This window comes from Protopterus annectens, chromosome 3.part1 (genome assembly GCF_019279795.1).
Source record: "Protopterus annectens isolate FY-2018-M chromosome 3.part1, PAN1.0, whole genome shotgun sequence".
NCBI lineage: Eukaryota > Metazoa > Chordata > Ceratodontiformes > Protopteridae > Protopterus > Protopterus annectens.
In genome coordinates, this window is record NC_056732.1 from 549,908,707 (window position 1) to 549,923,767 (window position 15,061).

Genomic DNA, 15,061 nt, shown 5'->3' on the forward strand with positions numbered 1-15,061 from the left:
TGTCAGTACTTCATGTACATGTATGCATGTGTATCACACAGCACAGACACAGATATATCATTTACAGGCCACATACAGGTATCAGGTAGTAAACCAGTATGATGTGCCTATATACTGACAGGTAAGATGTATATAGCTGTACACCTGTGTGTTCACAATAGGAGTCCATTGCAATGTGTTCTGTAAATGTAAGTGTATGAGCATGCACACTGTGGCCTTCTGTGGTTAGAATCGGAGTGCATCCCAAACAGCCCTGTGCTACTAAGTGTATGGGCGTACCCACTGCCACCTTGTGTAATTTGAGTCAGTGCATCCAACAAGCCCTTTGTTACTAAGTGTATGAGCATGCCCAGTATAACCTTGTGTAGTTGTAGTCATAGTGCATCCCAAACAGCCCTGTCCTACTAAGTGTATGAGCATGCCCACTGTAACCTGTATAGTGACAGTAGTTGTCCATTCCACAGATGGTCTTACTCCAGTTCAAGTTCCTGTTGTGCTACAACTATACCTCTCAGGCCAACCTATGTACTACCTGCAGATGATGTGTCTTGTTTGTGCATACAGGTTGTAATGGACATTTACTTTAAACACACAGGTTTACAGCTATGTACTTCATGACTGTCAGTCTCCCTGTTGTTGTCCTCAATCTTAGAAGGGCATTCTGACTGCCTTGAAATGTGTAATCTCTGTGGTGCATCTCATAACTGTGTAGTACTGTAATAGTGATCTGTAGATAGGCAGGAGTTCTGATCCCACCACTGGCAAGTGTGTGTGTGTGTGTGTGTGTGTGTGTGTGTGTGTGTGTGTGTGTGTGTGTGTGTGTGTGTGTGTGTGTGCATGTGTCAGCAAATGGCTGAGTGTGTTTGAGTGTGTATGTCAGCAAATGGCGGAGGGTGGTTGTGTGTGTATTTGTGTCTGCATCCTGTCATGACAGTGGGTTTTGCTGCATTTCAAAGAGATACCACCTTTTGTAGTGGCCTTTATCCTTGTCAACTACTAAACCTCTCTCTTCCCCCCTCCCCACTGCAAGTAATCAGTCCTGTGATGTCACCCAGCTCAGAAGTGGAATCAGAGTAAGTGTAATTGTATGTGTTCTGTGGCACATACCCCAACTGCATACCACTGTACTAGTTACCTTTACATAGGCAAGACGTGTATGCACAATACTGGCAAGTGTGTGCGTGTTTGTGTGTGTGACTACCCTGTAGCCAGGCATACACATGTGTAATGTATTTTAGCACACCATGGTAGCCATCTGTGGTGACTGGCGTCTACAAAGTATTACATAGTTAGGAATGGTAAAGAATACACAGTCAGGCATGACTACAGTTGTGTATGTTATTTTCCTGTGCCATTGTCGAGCAGTGACACAGAAGTGGTCACCGGGGTGTAAGTCCATATCCATCATTCCCCCACCCAAGCTCCACAATCCCCGGGGTAGATTACATTAGCCATCATTCTCCACCCCAAACTCCACATACACAACAACCATCCCTTCTCTGGTGAACTGATTAAGTTTTAAATGTTATAACACAAGAGATGCCTCTGTTTTGTGTACACATCAGTTTCTTTGGAACCCTTCTGTGTCACAAAGGGTGTTCAGACATGTGTGTGTGTGTGTGTGTGTGTGTGTGTGTGTGTGTGTGTGTGTGTGTGTGTGTGTGTGTGTGTGTGTGTGTGTGTATATATATATATATATATATATGGCTATAGCTGTGTCTGTGTATGTGCATATATATATATATATATATATATATATATATATATATATATGTGTGTGTGTGTGTGTGTGTGTGTATACACATCCCGTAGGTGCATATATATATATATATATATATATATATATATATGTAGTTATGACAGTTGTACAGATGTAGACTTGTCTTTGTTGTTTCACGGAGTACAGTGCATTCAAGGGTACTGTACATATTTACACAAAGTGACTGTCCCATTTGTTTTCAGTACTGTGGAATACCTGTAGTAAGATGTGCATTATAAACTCCATGCAACATGTATAGAACCCAGATAGCTTAGTGGTACGTCCAGTGACCTCAGTGTGCATGGTCCAGGTTTCAAGACCTGCAAGCCTTGTTGATACTGTCAAATAGGACTGAATATGATACTTTTAAGCAGGTGTAAATATGTTTTCATGACAGTAAGCAGCGAGTACACTCAGGTAACAGACATGTGCAACTCACAGTACACTTGAATTGCCCTTCTTTGGCAATCCTGCTGATGTCACCAACCTACGATCACACCTCTGGGACTGCTGTAACCCAGTAATCTCCATGGTGCATGCTGTAACTGTGTAATGCTGTAGTGTGATAAACTAGTTTGGTAGGTGTTCCAATCCCAGACAGGCCAACTGTGTGTGTGTGTGTGTGTGTGTGTGTGTGTGTGTGTGTGTGTGTGTGTGTGTGTGTGTGTGTGTGTGTGTGTGTGTGTGTGTGTGTGTGTGTGTGTGTGTGTGTGTGTGAGTGTGTGTGTGTGTATGTGTGTGTGTGTGTGTGTGTGTGTGTGTGTGTGTCTGTCTGCCAGAGAAAGAACAATGCTTTTAGAGTATGCACACTCGTAACAATTCACATAACCACATTTGGCAATCCTGCTGATGTCACCCACCTAGAAATACACCTCTGGGACTACTGTAACCAAATAATCTCTGTAGCATGTGCTGTGACTGCCCAATGCAGTTGTGTGATAAACTAGCTAGATAAGGTCTCTATTCCAAGACATGGCAGGTGTGTGTGTGTGTGTGTGTGTGTGTGTGTGTGTGTGTGTGTGTGTGTGTGTGTGTGTGTGTGTGTGTGTGTGTGTGTGTGTGTGTGTGTGTGCCTGACAGTCAGAGCTTGTGTGGAGGTGGCTGTGAGTGTCCAACCACTGGACATGTTGAGGAGTGGATTTTGTAGTTTTTCTATATGGTGTCCGTATGATATGTCACAATGTCCACCTCACGAAGAGTACAGATGTCAATCAGCCAAGGGACTATGTTAACAAGCTATGGCCTACTACATCTAGCAAAAGGCCTGGTGAACAAAGTATGCAACCCTACTATTACCTGGAATCGTTCTGAACCCATGTGTCATACACAAACACACTTGCCTAGAATATCCACTATGTTGCTAGTACCCTACACATTGATGACAGATGGTAGGCATGGTGTGATTGCAGTGGGATGCAGAGGGCATAGCACGCTGTCCAGCAGTACAATAGGCACATAATTGCGGACAATGTGTCTTCACTATGTTCCCCACTGGATGCCTGCAACATATGTGGTGCCATCAGATGTGATCCACAGAGGCCAAGCAATGCCTTACACACGTGCCCTTTATGGACAGATTCCACTGACACCAGGGAGTACCTGTATCATGCTATCAATGCAGGTGCAGGGTCAACCTGCTGTCTATAAGCAGGTCCTGCCACACCAGGCCAGTATTGGCATATCTGAGGATAACAGACTGTGTACACAACATGTGCCAGCCAAACCAGGTACACTTGTACATGTCACTGTACATTATTGTGGACACACACATCCCAGGCAAGGTCCATGTCAAGGACTATCAAACACAGACATGGAATGCATTGCAAAGCAATGGCCATACACAATGGTAACACGGATGACAGGACAGTTCATACAATACCCATCTGTGTGGGACATTGCAGACACTGCACCCCTGTACCACCCTGCATGCTGTTGTCGGGTGGTGTGATGCCAAGGATTACCCGTCACCCAGTTTTGTACAGCCATCTTACACAGCCAACCACGACATACCAATGAAGCAATGCACACATGCATGTCAGTACTGGCACCTTATGTCTGCATGTGGGGTATGATGCTCCCAGCCACAGTCACACCCAGTATAACTCCCATTGGCATACTAACTGATGTCAGACACGTTCACATGCCCTAGCCCATAGAACCTCCGGATATCCCCTGTGGTGCATGTAGTACCTGTGCATTACTGCAGTGTGGCAAACTAAGTAGTTAGGAAGTGTATTTGTGGGCCTGGCAAAGTGTGTCAATGTGTCTGAGTCCCTTAGAGAGTGTGGTTGTGTTGACAAAGACATCTGTTCACGTGGACAGCCATGTGTGCTACACCTAATGTATGTCTACTATATCTCTGTTGCAGATGTCGCTCACCAGCAGACATATATGTTTTTACAGCACACCAACATGTCAGCTTTGTGGCACATGGAGTAACTGCATGCACTTGTAATAGTAATGGCTAGTCAGTCAGGGGTTTGAACCCCTGTACTGGTAGGTGTGTGACAGATGATGTTTAGGTTTTAGTCTCCAAGCCCTTCTCTGATGTACTTTGCCTCTATCTGTCCCTCCCACACACTCTCTGGTGGATGTGGAGTTGTACACCTACACAGCAGCAGCTTGTATTTTGTAAGTGATGGTCATGATCAGGCGAAGGCCTCTGCAACTATTGCAGTCCTCCTCTAACTGACTGCATGTGGAACAGCTGTGGTGATGTTCCCATAGTCAATCGCATGGAAGCACAGTACAATATCTAGGAACATCATGTTGGTGTTTGTCCATGACAGTCACTGTGAGTGGAACCTAGATCTGGTGTTTGGTAAACGGCATCACAGATGATATCTGGATATTCCTCAAGCAACATACACAGTGGAAAATAGCCTAAAGACAGGAGGGTGATGTGCCAGACATGACTACAGCATGTAAGTGTAGCTATGCTTCATTGAGACTACTGCCAGTTTAACAAGTTGTGTGTGGTAATGGCTATTCTGCATGTTTTAAAACTGACAAGACAGTGCTCTGTTTGTGAGGGAACCCCCATCTGTAGGGCCATCTGTGGACTGGTCAGTGTGTGGAACCATTTGTTTCCTGTGTTATTCACTGAACACACATCTGTGAACTGCAGAAACATAGTGTGAGGATTGCAGTAAGTACATGGTGATAGTGATGAGAGTTACTGCCATCGCATCCCTGATTGGACATATGTCACATGAAACAGTGGTATGACAGTCACAGTCTGAGGTTCTCATTGACATGCCAGTAATGGGCCACTGTTCATAGCTGCAGTCACAAGTCTTCTACACTTTGTATAGATGTCATGCAGTATATATGCATGTGATGTGCTCCCTCTGCAAATGTATATCATATGTTATGTTGGGTTGATGGTCATATCTATGCATGTTGTTGTAAGTAATCCTGAATGCTGTTGACTATTACTGAGCCATATCTGTGTTAAAACTGCAACACCATAGGCTGTATGGGTTTGGAGGTCCCGGCAGAACCTCCTATCCCACTTCAGCTGACCATGGCACCGGGCGCCAGCACATCTGGGGCTCAGCCTTGGACCTCCACCTCGGTTGGTTCTGCATCACCTTCTGGTGGAACCGCCACTGAGAATGGGGCTTGTCCCCCCTGAGAGCAGGTCCAGACAGGAACTTGTCTGCTGTCATACAGTCCAGGACATGGTGCGTAGGGGGCTCAATAAGGGGTTTTGAGGCCAGATATGCCAGCTCGAGGGCAGAGTGTCACATTTACAGGGTGAGCCTGCCCCTCCTATACAGGCCCAGCACAACCACCTTTGCAGCTGTATTGGTGCAGTGGTAGCTGCCCATGGCTGGGGACCTCCATCCCACTGTTTCCATCTGGGGGCTCTTGGGCATGTGACTGCTGAACACCCCTCCCCATCCAAGGTGTATCCCCACACATGTGTCATATACCGACCCTGTATGCTGTCTTGTCTGTCATCCTATCCAACCTATCCTCCACGAGCATACCTACCCTCCTTCCCCCACATCTCACTCTCACCCCACAGAAACAAAAGGCCAATCAGTTCCTAGAACAACATTTGCCCCATACATAGCTGTCCATTTCACACACGTGTCCACTGGACACATGTAACATTTTTAATATGCATCACAACATACTCCAGTTGTCCTCACCCCTGTCTCTGAGGCACACGATCCTGGTATGCACTTGACTCCTAAAGGTTCCAGGTACACATGATGCAGAAGAGCCCATTGTACACACAACACTACCGGTCCCTCTATGGTTACCGCATTTACCTTTTTCATGATGATGATGTCGTACACAGCACCTTGCAAGAGTACTGTTCTCACATAATGATTGGACAGGAACTGTTGTGTTAATGTAAATAAAATGCACAGAGTGATGTATTGAGCCAATGTACAAATGTTTGTGTGTATTAATGGCACATGTCTGTCTGAGGGAGTCTTGATATTACATAGAACAACAGCACTACATAATACAGGTGTTGCTGATGTTTCCCTTTTCATTCCTTTCTAATGCTTTGTTGTCACATGGGATGTTCTTGATATATCTATATATATATGTATGTATCTATATCTGGACATAAACACACACACACATACATCTACATGATGGAATACATTTCCTATACTGTTGAATGACTGTGCTGGATGATATGTTTGTGATAATATCCGATGTCTGTATATCTGCCACGGCTTAGTAGTAAATCATATTAGCTGTGCATGCAGGGTCCTGGTTTTGAGCCTTGCAGAGGCCATTTATTTTGCTGCTGTGCAGAACAAGGCCATTGGATACGGAGTGATTAAGGCACATTAAAGCAGTTGTGAGGGTGTGCATGAGTTTGTGTGGAGCTAAGCAATGCTAACCTCCGATTACAGTTTCTTACACTCAGTTAGCCTCTACATTGCTTCACCAGTGTAATACTCGCATACCGGCGGCCAAACAGGCTTACACCTGCTTGCTCCTGCACTTGCAAATGCACTGCATTTGGTGTTTGCATCTGACACTCACACCTCTTGGTGGGAGTGAGGACTATGATATTACCTTGTGATGCCTATAACATCGGATTACATGATTACAGTATCGGGAATGGCTGCCCATTAGGCGAAAGAATGCCGTACAACTGTACGGAATCCGCGGCCTGTCCAGAGTTTGATTCATATTATTGGTGTGTTCCTCTTACAATCTCAACCTGCCTGGCTAATACATGGGAATTGACACCCTTCAATACAAACAAGTAATTTGGTTTTGGAGCCCACATCCTTCAGCCGAGTCATGCTACTGCATACCTAATAGTCTATCATCTTTCTAAGGTTGTAAGTGAAATATGTGCTTTCTGTCCCTATCAGACCTCTCAAACAATTGGGGACAAATATCACCTGAATCTGGGACACATCATAACAACATCAGGGACACATTTAAAATATTAGTCCCGTTAACCCGACACATTGACAGATTCAAAGCATATGAATTCATACACATTTTCTGAGGTAAATGATTATAACTCTTAACTGTTGTCATTATTCACTACGTGTAATTCACCACCTTTCCTCCAAAAGTCACTAGTTTTAGGAGGGATTAAGTGGGACAGAGTTAGAATTTGAGTCAAAATCGGGGACAGTTCAGAGGTATGGTCCCTATTTGTTCCCCCAGTGGTTTATGTCCTATCCAGTGGATTTGCTCTTAGGGGTTGAGAGGTATGGGCGTAAGCTATGCCCATTTCGGAATATTACTTACATCCCTGGGGTGGTCCTAATACGACTGCACCAGCCAACACCTGCACACCTAGGCCCATATTTGCATACCCATAGTTCCCCCACCTGCCCCTCCTCTACAGCACTCATCCTTACTGTGGGTGCAGGTGGGGTATAAACACACAACTACACACTGCCCAATCTCCGCGTGTCGGGACACATGTCGTACGTTGTGTCGACCAATGGGTTATCAGTCTTGCACAACCTACTGGTCCATGTACGTCTACAGCCTGGTTTGGATGAATCATTACTGGAACTGACTCCAATGATCATTAATTTTTGGGTGTCCCACAAGGGACATTGATGTCTTTGTTTCAAGATTAGACCTGGCAGGTCTCTCCCACCGGTAGTATCCTGCCGGTGGTCTGGGAAGCAGTGGTGTGTTTACTTTTATTGTGATTCTGTATGTCTCACCAGCCTAGCTAGGGGGGACATTTGATGCTACGTGTTACACGTTTGTTTATTGGACCCCTCACCCCCATATGCATGGCCTGTGAACATATGTAATTCGTAACTGCTGTATCATATCCTAGCTATATTATCATCATCATCTTCTTTCGGCTGTTCCCGTTAGGGGTCGCCACAGTGGATCACCTGTTTCCATTTCTTCCTGTCCTCTACATCTTGCTCTGTCACACCAAACACCTGCATGTCCTCTCTTACCACATCCATAAACTATCTTACGCCTTCCTCTTTTCCTGTTACCTGGTAGCTTCATCCTTTTTCCCAATATATTCAGCATCCCTCCTCAGCACATGTCCAAACCAACATAATCTTACCTCTCTGACTTTGTCTCCAAACCTTCCAACCTGGGATGACCCTCTAATATACTTATTCCAAATCCTGTCCAACCTCGTCACACCAGTGCAAATCTTAACATCTTTAACTCTGCCACATCCAGCTCAAACTCCTGCCTTTTTGTCAGTGCCACTGTCTCCAACCCATATAACATAGCTGGTCTCACTACCCTCTTGTAGACCTTCCCTTTCACTCTTATAGGTACTCATCTGTCACAAATCACTCCTGACACTCTTCTCCACCCTGCCTGTACTCTCTTCTTCACCTCTCTTCCACACTCACCGTTACTCTGAACTATTGACCCCAAGTATTTAAACTCATCCACCTTCGACACCTCTACTCCTTGCATCCTCACCATTCCTCTATCCTCCCTCTCATTCACACACATATATTCTGTCTTAGTTCTGCTGACCTTCATTCCTCTTCTCTCTAGAGCATATCTCCATCTCTCCAGGGTCTGCTCCACCTGTTCCCTACTCTCACTACAGATCACAATGTCATCTGCAAACATCATAGTCCACGGGGACTCCTGTCTGATATGTGTATATTTAGAGTCACACATATATGTATATATATATATATATATATATATATATATATATATATATACATATATATATATATATATATATATATATATATATATATATATATATATATATTACTATATACAGATATATCTGTATATGTATGCATACATGTATATATTTATATATTGCTGTCTATATATATTTATCTAATAACATATGGGTCTATGGGTGTCTGCATATGTATATATCTATATGTGGGTATGTATATGTATTCTGTCTCTGTATGTATACATTTGTACTATGGAGAGGGAGAGGTTTATCTCTATGTCACTATGGGTAGATATACACACACATAACTCTACATATATACATCTACATCTGGTTATTCCATTCCTTGCCATATAGATTACACATTGCTGCAGTGGGACTCGTAGTGGGTGTGGCTGCTCATTGGGCAATGCCTCTGCCCAATGAACACATTTGCTTACATTCCTGGGGCTGTCCATATAGGCCCACATCAGCCAATACCTGCCCACCTAGACCCATAACTAGCTACCCATAGTTCCCCCACCTGCACCTCCTCTACAGCACCCAACCTTACTCTGGGTCCTGGTCAGTTCTGAACACACCAGTACACGCTGCCCACTCCCCACTTCATGGGACCCATGTCATACAATTGTCTCGACCCATGGGTCATCAAGCTTTCCCACCCTTGTATTCTGGGTATGTATACACCCCAGCCAGAATGTTCGGTGTATCACCTTCTTTTGGTCTTGTCACTTTTTGGGGTGTCCCGCAAGGGACGCTCCTGTCTGTGTTTCAAGATTAGATTTCACAAGTGCATTATGTACCCCCCCCGGTTATATCCTGCCTGTGGTCTGGGGAGCAGTGGACTATTTACATTGTTTGCGGGTTTGTGTGCATGTTTCCCGTGTCCGGCTTGGGGGGGTGGAAGGTCATGCTACGTGTTTCATGTTTCTTGCTTGGGCCCCTCCCTTCCATTGGCATAGCCTATGAACATATGTTATTCTTGTGTGCTGTTTCCTATCATAGCTGTATATCTGTCTATATCTGCGTACACACACACACACACACACACACACACACACACACACATATATATATATATGTGTATATGTCTGCAACTATATATATATATATATATATATATATAGTTTTTTATATATATATATATATATATATATATATATATATATATGTGTGTGTGTGTGTGTGTGTGTGTGTGTGTGTGTAAAGAAATGCATACCCCGTGCAAACGCACTTACACACACTTACTGGTGTTTGTATATGTTTAAACCTGCTTACTAGTGCCTTATTCATGATGACGCTGACACTTCGCTCCAGTTCAGTTTTAATTCTTATTTTGCAGGTTATACAGCGGACAGATGTCAAAATATGTTCATGTACAGATTACCGATGGTAAATGCTATGTGATGCAGTGGGATTCGGAATGGGAATGTCTGTCCGTTAGGCGGTTGCTCTAACCAATACACTATTGCTGTGCTGCTTCATTTGCATATATACCCATATACTCATGGCTCCTGGTTCCCCAAACTCCCACCCCAAGCCTCCCTAGCACTGCAGTCATCCATTCTCCATTGGATTTGCAGTGTATCCACACCACTACACATTGGCCACTCCCTACTCCTGTAGACCCATCCTATCAGTTGACTCACTGCACGTATCCTCAAAACTCACAAACTTTTAGTTCACAAACATTGGTGACATGAGCGACCAAAAAGACACTATTCGCAATTTTTGGGTTGGCCCACATGGGACACGCATGTCTTTAGGTCAAGATTAGATTCTATACTACATTACATCCTTACTCCCCATTAACATGACACTACAATAAATTAATAAGTATGACTATGTGGTAATGCACATGTTACACACGAGAGCCTAATTATGTACGTGTTCAGCGTATTTCTTTTACAAATAGACTGGTTTAGTAATTGGCGTTGCCGTAGCAGGCAGATAACAGGAATGATTCATTGTGTGAGAAAGTCCTCACATTTGATTTGATTTTTTCAGCACAGCACTGACTTCGGACATTGTACACACTTCTGCGTTTTAGCAGTTTCATCCCTTCCCTCTTATGCAAAACCTATTATTCTATCTACTGTCAAGGTTTGTAAGGGCACATTCATGTTATTTATGTCTGCAAATGGAATGAATGTGTTACAGAGAATGTACTTCTACATATAGATGTCTGTTTGTGTGTATGCATATATACTTATAACAAACTCACTGACCTCCACGAGGCAGTCCAATTAGAACCAGCCCATCCAACCCTGGTACACCTGGGTCCATAATATCATACCCATAGTTCCTCCACCCCACCCGAGTTCAACATACTCGCATACCATCCATTGTGCAGTTGCTATCGCAGCTATGACACACCTCCACACATTGCCCTCTCCCGAGTGTTAGGGGCCCTACATGTATGTTGTCCCAACCCATGTATTCTCAGGCTCTCCCACCATTTAGTCCTTGAACATACCTGCCCTTGCTTGTGTAATGGTCAGATGGCCAAATAGTCTATCAATTTTTGGGTAGTCCCACCAGGGACTACCCTCTGAGTGTAAAGTAGACTTAGCAGATCAACAATGTTACTCCCACTGGTAATATCCTGCCTGTGGTGTGAGTAGCAGTGCTTTGCTCACTCCTGCCCAGCTGGATATGACATACGCTGACAGCACTAAATAATACTGGGATTGCTGTTGATTTCCTTCTCATTCCTTTTGCATGCTTTATTGTTACGTCGTTCTTTCTTCATATATATAGATGTATATATATATATATATATATATATATATATATATATATATATATATATGTGTGTGTATATATATATATATGTGTGTGTGTGTGTGTGTGTGTGTGTGTGTGTGTGTGTGTGTGTGTGTGTAATGTATATATATATATATATATATATATATATATATATATATATATATTTATATATAAAATCATCATCATCATCTTCTTTCGGCTGTTCCCATTAGGGGTCGCCACAGCAGATCACCTGTTTCCATTTCTTCCTGTCCTCTGCATCTTGCTCTGTCACACCAACCACCTGCATGGCCTCTCTCACCACATCCATAAACCTTATCTTAGGCCTTCCTCTTTTCCTGTTACCTGGTAGCTTCATCCTTAGCATCTTTTTCCCAATATACTCAGCATCCCTCCTCAGCACATGTCCAAACCAATGTAATCGTGCCTCTCTGGCTTTGTCTCCAAACCTTCCAACCTGGGCTGACCCTCTAATATACTTATTCCAAATCCTGTCCACCCTCGTCACACCCAGTGCAAATCTTAACATCTTTAATTCTGCCACATCCAGCTCAAACTCTTGCCTTTTTGTCAATGCCACTGTCTCCAACCCATATAACATAGCTGGTCTCACTACCCTCTTGTAAACCTTCCCTTTCACTCTTACAGGTATTCGTCTGTCACAAATCACTCCTGACACTCTTCTCCACCCACTCCATCCTGCCTGTACTCTCTTCTTCACCTCTCTTCCACACTCACCGTTACTCTGAACTATTGACCCCAAGTATTTAAACTCATCCACCTTCGCCAGCTCTACTCCTTGCATCATCACCATTCCTCTATCCTCCCTCTCATTCACACACATATATTCTGTCTTATTCCTGCTGACCTTCATTCCTCTTCTCTCTAGAGCATATCTCCATCTCTCCAGGGTCTCCTCCACCTGTTCCCTACTCTCACTACAAATCACAATGTCATCTGCAAACATCATAGTCCACAGGGACTACTGTCTGATCTCGTCTGTCAACCTGTCCATCACCATTGCAAATAAGAAACGGCTCAGAGCTGATCCTTGATGTAACCCCACCTCCACCTTAAATGCATCCGTCACTCCCACCACAGACCTCACTGCTGTCACAATACCCTTGTACATATCCTGTACCACTCTTACATACTTCTCTGACACTCCTGACTTCCTCATACAATACCACGACTCCTCTCTAGGCACCCTGTCATATGCTTTCTCTAAGTCTACAAAAACACAATGCAACTCCTTCTGACATTCTCTGTACTTTTCCATCAACACTCTTAGAGCAAAGATCGCATCTGTAGTGCTCTTTCCCGGCATGAAACCATACTGCTGATCACTAATCATCACTTCCCTTCTTAACCTTGCTTTCACTACTCTTTCCCACAACTTCATGCTGTGACTGATCAATTTAGTCCCTCTGTAGTTACTACAGCTCTGAACATCACTCTTATTCTTAAAAATCGGTACCAAAACACTTTTTCTTCATTCCTCAGGCATCCTCTCACTTTCCAAGATTTCATTAAACAATCTGGTTAAAAACTCCACTGCCATTTCACCTAAATACCTCCATGCTTCCACAGGTATGTCATCTGGGCCAACAGCCTTTCCATTCTTCATTCTCTTCATAGCTATCCTTACTTCCTCCTTGTTAATCCATTGTACTTCATGTTTCACTATCCCTACATCATCCAACCTTCTCTCCCTCTCATTCTCTTCATTCATCAACCCCTCAAAGTACTTTTTCCATCTCCTCAACACACTCTCCTCACTTGTGAGTATGTTTCCCTGATTTATCCTTTATCACCTTTACCTGCTGCACATCTTTCCTAGCTCAGTCCCTCTGTCTAGCTAATCGGTACAGGTCCTTTTCTCCCTCCTTAGTGTCCAACCTTTCATACAACTCTCCATATGCCTTATCCTTAGCCTTCACCACCTCTCTCTTTGTCATGCACCTCATATCCTTATACTTCTGTCTACTTTCTTCATCTCTCTGACAATCCCATTTCTTCTTTGCCATCCTCTTTCTCTGTATACTCTCCTATACTTCCTTATTCCACCACCATGTCTCCTTGTCGTCCTTCCTCAGTCCAGATGTAATACCAAGCACCTTTCTAGCCGTCTCCCTTACTAGCTCTGCTGTAGTTACCCAGCTATTTGGTAACTCTTCCCTGCCACCCAGTACCTATCTTAACTCATCCCTGAACTCCACCTCACAATTACCCTTTTTCAATTTCCACCATTTGATCCTTGGTGCTGCCCTCACACTCCTCCTCCTCCTCTTAATCACCAACGTCATCCTACAAACCACTATCCTATGCTGCCTAACTACACTTTCTCCGGTCACCACTTTACAGTCTCCAGTCACCTTCAAACTGGCCCTCCTACATAAGATATAATCCACCTGTGTGCATCTTCCTCCACTCTTGTATGTCACCCTATGCTCCTCCCTCTTGTTAAAATACGTATTCGCCACAGCCATGTCCATCCTTTTCGCAAAATCCACTACCATCTGACCTTCTACATTCCTTTGTTTAACACCATACCTACCCATCACTTCCTCATCCCCTCTGTTCCCTTCACCAACATGCCCATTGAAATCTGCTCCAGTCACCACTCTCTCACCCTTGGGTACAGTCATCACCACTTCATCCAATTCACTCCAAAATTTTTCTTTCTCATCCATTGCACACCCAACTTGTGGAGCATATGCACTAACAACATTCATCATTACACCATCGATTTCCAGCTTCATAAACATTACTCTATCTGACACTCTTTTCACCTCCAAAACATACTGTTCCTTCAGAATAACTCCTACGCCATTTCTCCTTCCATCCACACCATGATAAAACAATTTGAACCCACCTCTGATACACCTAGCCTTACTCCCCTTCCATCTGGTCTCTTGCACACACAATATACCAACCTTCCTTCTGTCCATCATATCAGCTAGCTCTCTCCCTATACCAGTCATACTGCCAACATTCAAAGTTCCGACCCTCACTACCACAGTCCTAGCCTTTCTCCTCTCTTCCTGTCTTCGGCCATGTCTTCCGCCTCTTCTCCTCCTTCCTTATGACAGTGCCATTTTTATTGAATGACATTTAGTTAAATATCTCATGTGATACTCTTATGTCAGTTTTACAGCAAAACAACATTCATTCCACATGGAAAATGATATGTGCTATTGTTGGGCTCGAACCATGAATGCCTGTTGATGCTCTAAACACTACACTATTGACATTTACGTTGATTCCGCATCTTTTTCTGTATTTGAATGATTTTGATGTGTAAGCTACACTCGGTGGAGGGCAGCAATGCGCAAACACGCTGCCACCTATTCTATATTGTCTGAAAAAGTTTTGGAACAAGTTAAACATAGTTG